The sequence below is a fragment of the Equus przewalskii genome, chromosome 22 (genome assembly GCF_037783145.1).
Source record: "Equus przewalskii isolate Varuska chromosome 22, EquPr2, whole genome shotgun sequence".
Taxonomy (NCBI): domain Eukaryota; kingdom Metazoa; phylum Chordata; class Mammalia; order Perissodactyla; family Equidae; genus Equus; species Equus przewalskii.
This window is the reverse complement of record NC_091852.1, coordinates 28,277,093-28,292,925: the sequence shown is the minus strand read 5'-3', so window position 1 is coordinate 28,292,925 and position 15,833 is coordinate 28,277,093. Positions and strand designations below refer to the sequence as shown.

At 35.7% G+C, this 15,833-nt stretch overlaps 1 protein-coding gene across 44 annotated transcripts in view; it reads left to right on the top strand.

The window, feature by feature from the left end:
- The window catches only part of PTPRD (protein tyrosine phosphatase receptor type D), a 2,079,533-nt gene that overhangs the window by 1,244,152 nt on the left and 819,548 nt on the right, over positions 1–15,833 (top strand). The window lies entirely within an intron of this gene.

The window sequence follows — 15,833 nt, the reverse complement described above, 5'->3', positions numbered from 1 at the left end:
TATAGGAAGAGAGGTGCAGGATCTGTTCAGAAAAGAGATACTTTCATTTTATTGGATTATGGGATCATAGGATGGTGTGGCAGGAAATAAGGTAGGAAAATTATGTTGATGTCAGATCATGGAAGATCTTGAATACCGTGTTAAAGAGGATGAAATTTCCTTTATCGGTACTGACAAACTTCTGAAGGTTTGGAGAATGGTCTTGTAGGCAATATAATAAGGAAACTTACGGAGTAGATGAACAGGAATGGATCAAAACTCCTGTTATTACTAAGCCCAAGTTCCAATCCATGTTAGGTCATTCTAAAGTATGCTAAACTGCTGGATTATAGAGCAAATTTCTTTGTATGAAATAGAGTCAGCCGGGGTAGACAGTCTTGTTAACATGCGACATAGTTTGAATACTTCTCATATCTGTGCTCATGAAAACATTAAAGTGATGTCACAATTCCGTGTCTTCAAGGAAAATGGAATTTGCACAGTAAATACATGCCAACTTTCTCTTCTATATTCAATGGACACTATATAAAAAAGATAAAAGGTAGTTTATATCTTTTAAAGTTTTCGTAAATATGGGTATGTATACGTACAGCTACCTTAAGGAGCTGTTACTGCACAGCAACACAATTTCAGTAACAGTTCCTTTTGCCATGCCGTGGTGCAGAGGAGCCACTATGTTCCTTCGTGTCTCATCAACTGTTTCACAACATTGCTAGGCCAAGAGAAATACCTAACAGTTCCATTTACTTAGTAGTTAGGTCCCACAACTCAGTAAGTATTGGCTTCCTAAAAGCTTGGAAGATATTTGCAAAAATAATATCCATATGTTGGCAGAATGATATTTCTATTTCATTCTTAAATAAACACAATGGGATATGTGCACCTGTTGGGTAATGCACATCATTGATTACACAAAACGCAGATTCAAATTGGGCACTGCTACTCATATTTCCTGTTCCACATGGATTTCCATGCAGTTTGCCTTTTATCATGGCAATCACAGACCCAGCTTCACATAACTATTGATATTATCAAAAGGCATGGAGTGCTACCTGATGTTGAAATCATGAATTACCTCAAGCTTGTTAGCTTGTCCAGTGTAGCTGTGCTTACGTGAAAATGTTAAATGCTTCAGGGCACCTCTGAGAGCTCCCTGCAGCACCACAGGATGTCTTGGCACCCAGTTTGGGGACCATGGCCATAATGCTTACTTTTGAACACCTGGCTAAGACATGGAAGTGGCAAGCAATGGTTAGAATGGGGGAATACATGTGTTTCCAGGTCCAGGAAGATGACTTCTGAAGAGGCAGCAATGAAGGGAGGCAGCCTGGTGATAGGTTATGGTAGAAGCTCAAAAATGTTATATTAAAAAGATCTGAGGTTCATATATATTCAAGTAATGTTTTCCTCCCCTTGACCACTACATATAGCAAAGCTAATGGCTTTGGGCAACCACCTCTCACCTCCATTTAGTAAACGTTGCCCTTAAATACTTTTCTTACTGCATCAGCTTTGGGTCAGTCTCAATAACCAGAATTAAGGTATCTTTGATTAAGAGGCCTTAGTAATCTCCCACTAATATTAAGTTAGTTCTCAAGCAGTACTACTTGTGGTTAAATAATAATTTTGAAACATTGGGAATATTTTGCGTTACACAAAAGAAAATTTTAACCCTCAACTTTGATTTTCCTATGAGAAGGTAATTTTATTTTATTCCTTACTCAGACACTTAGAATTAATGTGTGCCTGCCTTCCAGCCCCTCAGTGACTGCCCTCCTTGTCTGCCCAAGGAAAATGATTAAAACCCACATATTAGGGTAATTTCTTCCATTTGCAAAAACTACCCTGTAGGGTATGCATAGTTTCAAGGACAGTTTTCTTGGGTACACTGAAGACTTTTAAAATCTGTGACCAACTTTTAATTCTATGACAGTTTGGGAAAATAGATTTACTGTCAAAAGAAGTTTTGACTTTTGAAAATCTATATCCTGTGTTAATCCACCACAATCATAAAGTGTTACAACACTGATGAAAGAAATACTAAAGGAAAATAGCTGATTTTTATTACAATATTTAATCATGATGAAGCCTTTAAGAAAATGCTACTATTCTTCCACGTGTATTCCATAATTTTTGTTTTTGGAACTTCGAACTCCTCACACATAACCTTTGAAGATAATGAAGTAACCCAATCAAATCCTAAATTTTCTCTTTTTTATAATCTGTGAATTCTATTTAATGTTAGTCTCTGAAACACATTTTCACAGATCAAGGAGGTGTTTGATTACAAAAGGTCAAGGCAAAATACCAGCATATTTAACCAATACATTTTTGCAGACTGTTTATAGAAATTCTCTGAGTTGCATAGCAACAGTCTTTTTAATTACTACTTGCTATCCAGATTTTAATAATTTAATTAGTATTTTTTGCTTCATTAAATTGCTACACCCAATAGATTTAATGAATTCAATTCATAGCATGTTTTAAAAGGTTTTTTTTTTCACGTGTTGCTGTGTAACTCAGAATATGAACCATATTTATCTTCTTTTCAGATGTAACATAACAGAGAGAAAATATTTTCCTTTTAGATATGACTGGTCTTCAAATCTGAAAGAGTTAATTAGAAATTTGGAGAATATGGTCCTATTTTTAAAATTACACTATGTTCAGACAAATGAGAAAGTTCACAGATGGGGTTTTTCTTTTTTTTTTTTTAAGATGAGGAAAATAAGTTCGAAGAATATAATACTCCTTCAGTCTTTGTAATAAAGTTTTGAAAGTTGCTCTTGTGAATTACTGATAGGAATTACTGTAAATTGAGATGCATGATTAATGTTTGGAGATTGGTTTTCCTCTCTCTTATTTCTAATAGCAATTTACAGTTCTGGGCTTTGTATCTGTAGCGTTTCTTAGTAGCCCACAAAGTCCATCTTTATATTTTCACCTGCAAGTCTCCTAAATACCTTTAACTTAGCATGACCAAAATGGAATCTTTATTCCCCAACCCTCAGTGCTTTTTTTTCACTTATTTTATTGAAATCATAAAGGTTTATAACATGTTAATGTCGTTTACATTATTATTTATCAATTTATGTATTGACTGCCTTGTGCTTCCCACCAGTAGTCTAATTTTTATCTGTCACCATACATATGTGCCCCTTTACCTCTTTCACCCACCCCCCAACCCCTTCCCCTCTGGTAAGCACTAATCTGTTCTCTTTATCCATGTGTTGGTTTATCTTCCACATATCAGTGAAATCATGCAGTATTTGTCTTTCTCTACCTGGCTTATTTCACTTAGCATCATATCCTCAAGGTCCATCCATGTTGTTGCAAATGGGATGATTTTGTCTTTTATTGTGGCTGAGTAGTATGCCAGTGTATGTATACACCGCATCTTCTTTATCCTCTCCTCAGTAGCAGGGCACTTGTGTTGCTTCCATGTCTTTGCTATTGTAGATAATGCTGCAATGAACATAGGGGTGCATAAATCTCTTTGGATTGTTGATTTTAAGTTCTTTGAATAGAGACCCAGTAGTGGGATAGCTGGGTCATATGGTATTTCCATTTTTAGTTTTTGCAAAATCTCCATACTGTTTTCCATAGTAGATGCACCAATATGCATTCCCACCAGCAGTGTGTGAGGGTTCCCGTTTCTCCACGTCCTCTCCAACATTTGTTATTTCTTGTCTTGATAACTATAGCCATTCTGACAGGTGTAAGGTGATATCTCATTGTAGTTTTGATTTGCGTTTCCCTAATAATTACTGATGTTGAGCATCTTTTCCTGTGTCTGTTGGCCATCTATATATCTTCCTTGGAGAAATGCCTGTTCATATCCTGTGCTCATTTTTTGATTGAATTGTTTGTGTTTTTGTTGTTGAGTTGTATGAATTCTTTATATATTTTGGACATTAATCCCTTGTCAGATATATGGTTTTCAAATATTTTCTCCCAGTTGGTGAGTTGTCTTTTCATTTTGCTCATGATTTCCTTTGCCTTACAGAAGCTCTTCAGTCTGATATAGTCCCATTTTTTAAGTTTTGCTTTTGTTTCCCTTGCCTGAGTAGACATGGTATTCAAAAAGATGCTGCTAGGACAGATGTCAAAGAGTGTACTGTCTATATTTTCTTCGAGGAGTTTTATGGTTACAGGTCTTACATTCAAGTCTTTAATCCATTTGAGTTAATTATTGTGTATGGTGAAAGATAATGGTCTACTTTCATTCTTTTGCATGTGGCTGTCCAGTTTTCCCAACACTGTTTATTGAAGAGACTTTCCTTTCTCTATTGTATGTTCTTGGCTCCTTTGTCGAAAATTAACTGACAATAGATGTGTGGTTTTATTTCTGGGCTTTGATTCCATTGATTCTGTTCCATTGATCTGCGTGCCTGTTTTTGCGCCAGTACCATGCTGTCTTGATTACTATAGCTGTATAGTATATTTTGAAGGCTGGGATTGTGAACCCTCTAGCTTTGTTCTTTTTTCTTAGGATTTGTTTACCTATTCGAGGTCTTTTGATCAGCCTTCAGCTTTTATCTCACAGTCTTTCCTTTATCAGTAAATTACTTCAGTGTTCATGCAAATATTCAAGCCAATAATCCAAGAATATTCTTTGATTCTTCATTTTCCTGCACCCCCTATATCTACTCCACTAACAAGTTCTGTTGTTTTTACCTCCAAATTATCCCTCAAATCTGGTAACTTCTCTCCATCTTTTCTGCCACCTACCTATACCAAGATACAATCATCTCAAAGTGATCTCTTTGAAACTACATATCTCTCTACATTTTATTTTATTCCCAGTGACCATGAAATCTTTATAGAGTATATTAGATCATGTGATTCCCTCTCCCTGAATCCTTTCTATTGCTTCCCTGTGCTCTTAGAATCAAATTTCTCCTTCAATCCTTGTCCTGACCAGGTCCTTCCTAACTCTCCAATGTCAGCGCATTACACCCTGTAGTTCACCACACTCCAGCCACACTGGCCTTCTTTTGTCTCTTGGAATGGTCTAAGCTATTCTCTACTTCAGGATGTTTGCTCCTCTCACTGCCTGGAACACTCTTCCTGCCCTTCTTTCCGGTGCTGGCTTATTATTATCCCCCATATCTTCTGCTGAAATGCCTGCTTTTCAGCGAGGTCTTCCCTGGCATCCTTGTCTAAATATTTTCACTTCCCTCTCCCTGCTTCCTTCCTATCGTGTCAATGATTGTTCCCTCACAATAGTTATCACATTTATAGTTATCTTATTTATTTGTTTACTTGTATATGATGTGCTTCTTCCACTAGAAGATAAATATCCTTAAGACAGAAACCTTAACTGATAGTTTTGCCATTGTATCTCCAGGACCTAAACAAAGATTGAAAAATGGAAGGTAATGAGTTTTTGTTTGTTGAATGAATTCTTGACAAATACAGTGCACGAGAGAGAGTCCTTGGGACAAGAAACCACAAAATTGCAGCACTGTAACTGGTAGATAAGAAGTTCAATATAACAGCTTTAAATAGAAGCAGATACATTTGAAGGGTGATGCATATTAATTAATTCAGGAAAAATCACAATACTTACTGTGAACCAGACACTATGCTAAGTACCAAAAATAAAATGTTTCCATGAAGTTGTAGTATATAAAAAACTACCCAAAGGCTTTCCAAGGGTTACTTGAGCATAGAATATGCAATTATATATTCAAAATAGTTGTGTTACACTGTTGGCTGAAGGCAGAGAAATGTCCTATATTGTTCCTTTGTATTCATCCAGTCAATGATTTATTCAATCTACCTAAACTAGCTAGGTACACTGGTGTATGTTTGCAGTAAGAAGGGGAAAAGACCCAGTGCCTTTCCTCAAGTCTCCTATGGGAGATACACATTAAATAAAGAGTAGAAAATGAGTGAAAATAATGTATATCTATAAAAGAGAATCAAAGTACACAATGAAGAAGGTGAAATTCGAATGATAATTAGAATGATTTCGTGGGGCATTTACGACGATATGATTTCATGAGTCTGTTAAAATGTAAGAGCCCACAGGACTTTTGACTATATCTAAATTCAGTCTCAACAGATAATCCATTTTTTTCTCTCACACATACTTCATGATACATGATGTTTTTTAAATCTGACCCTTAATTTCAGTGAAGCCCCTGAAATTTTATGAAAGTGAAATTGCATATGAAATTTTATACATCTCACATGTGTTTGCATTTTTCTGGGGAAAGGATGGATGGTTTTAAGTCTATGTCTCAAAAATTGTTAAGAACTCTAACTAGGCTGGATAATTTTTTAAAGTAGAATCATCTCAATGCAGAAGGCAGAAATTAATCAATGGACAGATTTCATTTCAGTAATTCAAAAGGGTAGCTATCTAGGTCAATGCTGAAAATGGATTTTTTTGTGTGTTCTTACATGAAATAAGATTGCAACAAGAAATATGCCCTTAAAAATAAGTAAACAAGTGTTTAGATACTGCCATAAAAGTTCCTCTGATTTTTCTGTATATATCTTAGTTTTAGAAATCAGTGACTATGTGAGTGATGACACCAAGGATTTGTTGACTTCTACACTAGGGCAATTTTTCACTGATACATATTGAAGCCCATTCGCAGCTCATTCCTCCACAGAAAGGCATATTTTCGACAATCCAGAGCTGCATGGCCCAATATGGTAGCTGCTAGCTACATGTGAATATTTAGCACTTGAAATTTGACTGACCCAAATTGAGACTTGCTGTTAGGTGGAAAATAAACACCAGATTTCGAAGACTAAGTATGTAAAATATTACATCAATAAATTTTATATTGATTACATGTTGAACTGATACTATTTTGGGGTATACTAGGTGAAATTAAATATATTATTAAAATTGCCCCATCCATTTTACTCTTTCTAATATGGCTATTAGAAAATTTTAAGTTACATCTGTGACTATTATTATATTTCTACTAGACAACACTGATCTAGAGGATATCTTAAGAAACAAATCTTTCTTATCCTAAAATTATTTCCATGGCCCAAGCATTGCTTGAGTGTACATTACATCACCATCAAGGAATTGCACTGTGGGGTACCATGGTGTTTCTCTTGCCAGTTTTAATATTCCTTTGCTCATGTAAGGAAATTTCATATTTCTGTGAAGAGCTTTTATAAAGTTCTACAGTCTGTACTGTCTGAAGCTGTTCCTTTATTTTACTATATGATTTGCCTTCCTTTATCTACAAATAAGTCCACTTATTAGTAGTATGCCTTCCTGGGAAAATGAGAAATAATCATAATTTAATAAGGAGCAATATTTACCTTTTTAAAAAAATTATTCTTTTCCATTTCCCCCCCTCGAAGAGATAATTGAAAGTCAGTGAAAGGATTAAGGAGCCACACTTAGCTGAAAACATATACGTCTAGACTTTTCCAATGATTTTATTAAAGCTCTTTGAAATTGAGTTACATTATCTTGATTCACACCCCTTCCACCAGAAACACACACACACGTATACACATTCAAACTCATTACTGTCTGAGGTCTGTCTTCTACCAACCACTACTCCACCCCGTATTATCACAGGTGGTCTCTCAAAATGAAAATCATTTATCCTTCTTGCAAAGACCAGTTCTTGTCCTCATATGAAGATAAAATGTTCACTTTTATTGTCTCTCCCATTATGGCACACTTATCTAAATGGAATTAGTATAGTACCTACCACAGGTTTCCTTAGCTGATTGCTTACAAGTTTGAAAATGTTAATATTCAAGGACATTAAAACCAGAATAAAAGAAATTAGATCCATTCAAATAGAAGATATTTTAACGTGTGGTGTCATAAAACAAAATAAACATTCTAAAAAATGAAGCCTATAAACATCAGGAAGATGGATAAGTTGACACCTCATTCTGCATATCTCTGTTTAATAATATTATATTTCATTTCCCGTGCTAAGAAAACAGCCATTACCCAAAGCAGCCACTCGTAAACAGGCCTTGTGAACAGATTGCATCCTTGTTGGTGGTATGATAATTGAAATAAGTTTTCCAGTCTTTTATGAGAAAATACCAGATGTATAAAATACCTATTAATCAACTCACTCGCTTCTGCAAACATAAGTTTCAGTACCAATGGCTATTAAAGAATAAATTCTGCATGGAAAAGAGAATTGTGAGAAAATACCAAAGAATTAGCTAAGTGATCGTCTGTGGGCTGCTTCTGAGTTTCTGTTGATTGCAGTATGGGGCAATATAATCATCGACCCCTTGAGGACAGACTTATGAGCATCATGCCCAGTATTTCTCCACCGTTTATCCTAAAGTAAGGAAAACAAGGAAAAAGTGATTGTCTCTGAGTACATGAAAAGTGTAGTCTATCACCCAGTTTCACCCATGATTGTCTATTCTATTCACTGACATTTCCAGTAAATTTTCCTTTTTTGTAGCATCTTTTAAGTCTGGACCATTCAGGGTCAGCACTTCACAGTGCTGTTAAGCCAAGTCCTTCCAAGTTCCAACAACGGTATCTTTGCGCCATACCCCACCTCATCTTCTCAAACACAAATAAGGGAATAAGAAAAATGAAAGAAAGAAAACAGTTCATAAGGAAGAGGACAGGAAGCTAGCCTAGAAAGAGAAATATTAAAATGAAAAGAGTTTTCCCAGTGGTGCTGTTGTATATATTGGTATTTTTGGCTAAAACTGTCCTAAACTGCTGTTTCCTTCATGGAAGAGATCAAAGAAGTGGCATTCCTAGAGGAAGAAATAGGTAATTTAGTAAACACGATTTTCTTTTTCTGTCTGAGTCATGACTTTCAGTATATTCTCTTTACAGCAGTCTCTAGAGTGAGGACCACGTGCCTCACTCTGATGTTCTTAATGTTTCCATATTTCAAGTTCAGAGCTTTAGCTGATGGAATCTGCTTTTATTCAGCTCAATGTTCTGGGTTAAATTGCTGGTTTCTTTTACCCTTTTTCACTTTTGAAAGTCAAGAGGCAGGTGATTTTATCTACTTACCTAATTTGCATGCATAGCATTTATATAAAATATATTTTACAGTGTCATCTCAAGCTCAGAAAATAGTTTCTCTCACAGACTTCTCTTCTGATATTCCTTCCATTCTCTGTCTGTTAAATTCTGAATATTTAGAGCAAATATTGGGAGACCATTTGTGACTTGAGGCCTCCTCTTCAAAAGTCGTTAAGGCATGGTGTAGCCGAGGCTCTAATTTGCTGACATTTTCCCTTAAACTCTCCTTACGTGACTTTTCATAGTCCATCTTCGTTAGAAACTCAGTGATCTCTAATTGACCGCCCTCTTTTAGGACATTATGTCCAGATTTCTGACCCTCAAAAGCCCACATGTGTTAGTCAGTTTACAGTTCTCTGAACATTTTTTCTCCTCTCCTTCTGAGCTAAATTTACTATCATTGGGGGTCTTATTGATGATAATCATCCGGAGTTCATAGCTTGACTCAAGAGGGAAGCTCTAATGGCAGAACCGTTAAGTTTCCCAGAAGGCTAACGAAGGTGGTACTTTCCCAAGGGCTTCAAAACTTTCATACGTTTCAATGAGTTACTTGAAATCAGGTGGACTTCTTTCAATTCAATCACATAAGGGTCACCTATTTCAGGCCAGACTAACTCTGAACATGTAATCCATTACCTCCACTTTCACTTCTAGTTTTCTGAGGCTTCACACTTATGCATGTAGATACATTCATTCAGTGAGGGGGGAAATATTGGGCACATTGTGAAAGCAAAGGATCTCCAGAAAAATATCCAGTTAAGCCCATGTCTCAGTCATCCTCTAGACACAGTTGTATAGCCCTCTGATCTGTATTTTCATGTAGCAGATATCTTTCCCTACTATATCTAATTGAATTGCCTCTGTGGGTCTTTCTCTTCCCTTCATAGTTTCTTATAATAGAAAGAACCTGGGCCATGAGACAACAAGCACAGGTTCTAGTCTCAAATCTGGTAATCGTTGGTTGAAGAATTTCTGCCAAGTCGTTTTCATCCTCCTGATCCTCAAGTGTTCTCTTGAAATAAATGAGAAATTTTTATTAGTTTAGTGCTTGAAATTGGGTAAGAAGGGCACAATTCTCTTAGACAAGAACATTACAATCATTGGGTGGAGAAAGAAGGGATTTATCAAACTATGTGGTTCTTTCTCATACCCACCACGAGAGATTCTAAAAAACTTCCCCCAACCCTTGAGAATCATAATGAGCAAGCTTCATAAACTTTTTGAAAAATCTGCCCTTTTGAAACATTATATATATGAGTTGTAAATTCCATCTTTGGAGAAATTCATTTACACAAAAAATATTGGAAATATTTTAATAAGTTCACAGATGCTTAATATCCCCTCCTACACACAAGAGTCTAAACTTCTAGTGGTCTTATTACAATATATTTGGTTGAGATTACTGCTGTATAACATAAACCCATTACTAAAAGCTGTAGGTCTCATTGTTATTCCACCATTATACAGCCTTAGTTAGCTAAGAAACATTTTGGAAAAGAAAGGTGAGTTAGAAAACCTCCCCAAATTATACTTATTGACCATAAAAATGCTTAAATTATTATACTTCTCAATATAATTCTGACCTCTTAATGCTTCTCAAATATAGGCTATTATTACTGATTCTAAAATGTGACATCACTGCAGCCTGAGGCTTAACAGCTTTTGTAAAAACACAGCATCCTCAACTGCTGCTATTTGTCTTTTTTTTAATAGAAGCCTGCAATGAATTAAATGAAAAACTAACCAGAACAGCAATACAGATTACTAACCATAATAGCCATCTTCAAATGTGTATCCTGGGGTTTCAGATGATGTCATAAACTACTACTGCAAATTTAATAGTATTGTTGCCTGGAAGCTAAGCTATTATAGTATGTTTAATTTCAGTAAGATGTAAATTACATGCTTCAGCCTAGTGTAGTATTGGCTACTGTCACTTTCAGTTCTTATTTTTGCAGCTGTCAGGCATTATAATGTTTATGACTGTTTTGTTTATCTAGAAGCCTGATGAGGCTATAATGTTTAAATATATATATATATTTAATATAAAATAGTGTGTGTGTGTATATATATTATTTTATCTCATACTCTGCCTTACTTTTTAAATTCTTTCATTACCACTGTTGCCAAAAGCCAAATTATTTTAAGGATAAGAATAAATGCTCATGTACTAGCATTGTTTGTGCTTTTTTCAACAGAACAATTCCTCTATTTCAAAAAGGATCACTTCAGAAAAACTCTTCTTAAGACCACCTGTCCTTAATGCCCCTGATAGTTAGGGTAGATTTGACATCTTCTTTGCCCTGACACAGAGATTTTTAAATATCAAGTATAAAAATTATGACTTTTTTTTTTAACTTTCTGTCACTTCAAATCAAGGAGCAGTGCATTTAATGATGAAGAGCTTGGGTTTGGGAAGTGTAAATCAAAGCTTCCATCCTTGAATTACGTTTCAGACGGTTTATATAGCTTCTTTATTCTCAATATGTAAGATGGAAATACAACTACATACTATCTATAATTTCCTGGCCATACAAAGAAACTTTACTTTCTTTCTCTTTCTTCCCTCTCTTCAGAGCTCTTCACAGCACCTGGAAATCTTGACAAAATCACTTAACTCCTCTAGAATTTTGTTTTTAACCCATCAAAAGAGAGATTTTACTAGATGATCTCCAGATGTCCTTTTGGTATGACAACATATGGTCCACAATTGAGATATTAATAAGTTTCTTATTGGATATTTTATATAGTCAATATATTACCAGATAGAGAAGGAGAGAGACTTAAAGGATGAATTCAGTTTTCTTGGAGCATTGGGACATAAGCAAGAATAACGAGCTTTGTTCTGGGGATGGTAAATAAAACAGCTTGGTCCTGGAAGAAGGCCCACTGAAGGTAGAAATCAACAAAAGTTAGACATAAATGATTTGGGGATTTATTTTATAAATGGAGAGGCAGCTAGGGCTTTCTGTAGGGAGAGAGGGACAGGAAAATTGTCAATTTTCAGATAGGAGAATGACAATTTGATAATATCATTTTATACATCTTTGGGGTTCCTGTAATTAATCATAGCATTGTTATTTCTCCCATTGAGTCTTACAATAGAAAGATCCTAGACTCGGACTCGAGAAATCTGAGTTCTAGTACCAGATCTGTCAAACATTGAAACATTTTGGAAAGTCATTTTCATACTCAAGTGTCCTCTTGAGAAAAAAAAGGAATTTTTATTAGGTCAGTGTTTGGGATCATATTAGAAGAGGATGAATCTCTTATGCAAGAACATTAGAATCGTCTGGAGGAGAAAAAAGAAAAATAGAAAAGAAAAAGAAAAAAGGTAAGAGCTTGAATACAGATGATATCAGAGAGAAGAGAAAGGAAAGGCTGGAGGGAAGGGGAGTGTGAAGGAAGGAGAATGTGATTTGGATATATTTTCAAAGGGTCCTTCAGCAGCATTCTGTCAACTACAGAGGCTGAAAGTCTTGAGATCTTTCCTCTATGATTTCAAAGGACAGCAATGTCATTGTCACTCTTTGTGGTCTTAGAACCAAGGAGCAAGGGAGTTGAGTTTTAGTCTCAGATCCATCACTCATTCCCAGGGCTACTCCACACAAGTTTCCCTGCTTCTCATGATCCAGTTTTTTTTCCCATTGTCAACAATGAAGATGTTAATTGGATGAAATAGGAGATAACTTCCTACTGGAAAGTTCAAGGACGCTGTGTTTTTGCCTTGGGAGACTTAGCTCCTGGAAAGCACCTCTTCAAGGCTCTGCAACCCAAAGACTGGAGGAGCCAAGCACGCCTTCCTTGAAACTTGCTAAGGTACAAAGGTCTTTGAAGCAGAGGTTTGGACGTTCTTTCTGAATCATGGAGTCAAACAAGGGGTTCAAGACCAACAAAGAAATTTTGGGCGGGACAAACGTGGTGTTAGCTTTTCTAACTGAAGATTGTTAATAGGAATCAGAACTATTTTTAAAAAACAGCCCACTTTCTACCGAAAATAGTGACTTGCTGTAGAGTAAATGTGTATGTCTCATTGCTCTCATGTTTAACACTTTTAAATATTTATTTAAAAAATATTTCAAGGACATCTTCCATATGCCAAGAAGTATTCTAGGTACTGGGGATACAGTAATGAACAAAGTGGACAAAATCCCAGCCCTCATGGCATTTTTCTTCCAATAGTGAACAACTGGATTACATTTTACAATCAATCATTTCCCATTATAAAACTTTAACTTGGTGATAGTTTGCAATGTTTTACACTATTTGTGCCAATAAGTCCTTTGGACTAATTATTCTTAGCTTCTCTTTATAAACCCATCAGTGTGATCCATCATTATATTTATGTGCTTCCTTATAGACCAGGAAAGACGGTTGTCCAGGGTTATGTACTTTCACTTTGTTAGATTCACATTGTGATTTTTTAGCATCAATGAGATAGTTTTAGGACTGGAGCATTGTCTGGTTATTGAAAATAGATCTTAATCCTTTGTATATACAAAGAGATTTTTATTATGCTTACTCCTCAGTTGAGCTATAACTAGGGGAAAATATTGAATATCTTCTGGTCAACTTAAAAAATTGGCTTTTAAGAGAAATGGTTGATATAGACTAAGTCAGTTATTCAGATGAATGGAAATACGTCAACAATAATGAGATTTAATTTTAAATAAAATCACCATTGTAATCAAAGCAAACATATTTTTGTTCTTCTTGTACACCTAAAAGGAAGTTAATGCTCCAGTGGCATTGAACTACAGATGTTCATTGTTTTTCTTCTGGGTCTATTTGCACATAGCAAAACATAGTCTATATTTGACTTGAGCTTTGTTTATTTACATACTGCAGTGGCGTTAGTTAACTGACTTGTATTTTCTTCTTTATGGAGCCAGAAAATCTCATCTATATCATGGAAGCATCAGAAAGAGATCTTTGTCAGAATTTTACAACCTGTTTTTAAGTAATGGATGTTGTAGAGTAGATCATAAAACCATAGTAAATCAGAAATATTCTAACAACAGCCAGAGAAAGTGTAGAAATTATATTCTCAGGACTATTTGGTGGTTTTGGAGTCTCCAATTGGAGGAATTCAAATCCAGGAATTGCATATACAAATAGTGAAAGGAATAAGAGTGTGCAAGGTTTTACAAGACTGTTAAAAAAAATAAGCAGTGAATTATTTGCAAATGTTTGTATGCCTCTTCCATTGAGATTGATCCAGTAAGAAACATGTGCTGATATTTCCCCTAAATCACTTCTAAGACTTCCAGATGTTAATCTTGCATGTTAGTGAAACCCACTCCAAATCCTCTGCATCTTTGGGATTTTTTGCTTTCACTATTGAAAGATATATTATATAAACTGACACGTAAATTATGGCAGAAATGAAAGATCATCTTCCATTAGAACTGTTCTTGCAAGTTAAAAACATGTCTATCTACCAATAATACAATTAACTGTAAATAAAACTATAACTTTTCCTTAGGTAGCTAACCAAAAAAACAACAAAAAACAGAAATAAAAAGCTTCTCACTTAAATAAATTTATTTCTAAAACTAATCTCAAACGTAGCCCAAAAGCATACCCAAATAACATAATTACAAAGCCCAAATAGAAATAGGAAGGAAATGGAAAAAATGCAGACTTACTTTATCCAGAAAGGATTCTTCTGTTTCTACAGAATTCCTAAAGAAAGGCGTGTGGAGTGGCTGAATAGTTGCCACCCTGCAAAAATATGTGCACATCCTTATCCCTGGAACCTGTGAATGTCAGCTTGTTTGGAAAAAACGGTCTTTGCAGATATAATTAAATTAAAGATCCTGGACCGGCCTGGAGACTCAGCGGTTGACTGCTCACATTCCGCTTCGGCGGCCCAGAGTTCACCAGTTCGGATCCCGGGTGCAGACATGGCACCGCTTGGCAAGCCATGCTGTGGTAGGCATCCCACATATAAAGTAGAGGAAGATGAGCATGGATGTTAGCTCAGGGCCACGCCTCCTTGGCAAAAAGAAGAGGATTGGCAGCAGTTAGCTCATGGCTAATCTTCCTCAAAAAAAAAAAATTAAATGTTTAACTTAAAAAAAAAGAAAAAAAAGATCCTGAGACAAGGAAATGATCCTGGACTATCCAGGTGGGCCATAACTCCAATGCCAAGTGTCTTTATAAAAGACACACAAAGGAGAAGGCAATGTGAAGACAGAAGCAGAGACTGGAGTGATGTGGCCACAAACCAACGCAGCTGGCAACCACCAGAATCTAGAAGATGTACAGAACAAATTCTCTGCTGAAGCCTCTGTAGGGAGTGTGGCCCTGCTGACACCTTAATTTTTGACTTCTAGCCTCCAGAACTGTGAAAGAACACATTTCTTTTGTTTTAAGGCACCAATTTGTGACCACTTGTCATAGCAGTCCTAGGAATGAAATACAGCCTGACTTCAATCAATCACTGAATCAATCAATCACTGAATGAGAGGAGGACCATCACACCAAAGGGAAAGAGGGCTATCAAACTAACAGCTCCTCTTTCAGAGTCACTCAAACGCTTCCTCATGCTTTCGCATAAACTGGGACTCCAGCAGACTCTACACCCAAATGAAATTTTAAACATATCAAAATCACTCAAACTGCAGCTGTTTGAGGAATATTTGTAAAGAAAGAAGGAAAGATATATATATTTCCAAAAACAGGTGCAGTCAAGCTCAAAAATATGATCCAATGAAATAATGAATATGCCAACTTTTGTTAGCAACTAATTTTAATTAGTAATTATTATGTATTAATGAATGGAATAATATTTCATCAATAGTTCCTAAACTCAATGCCA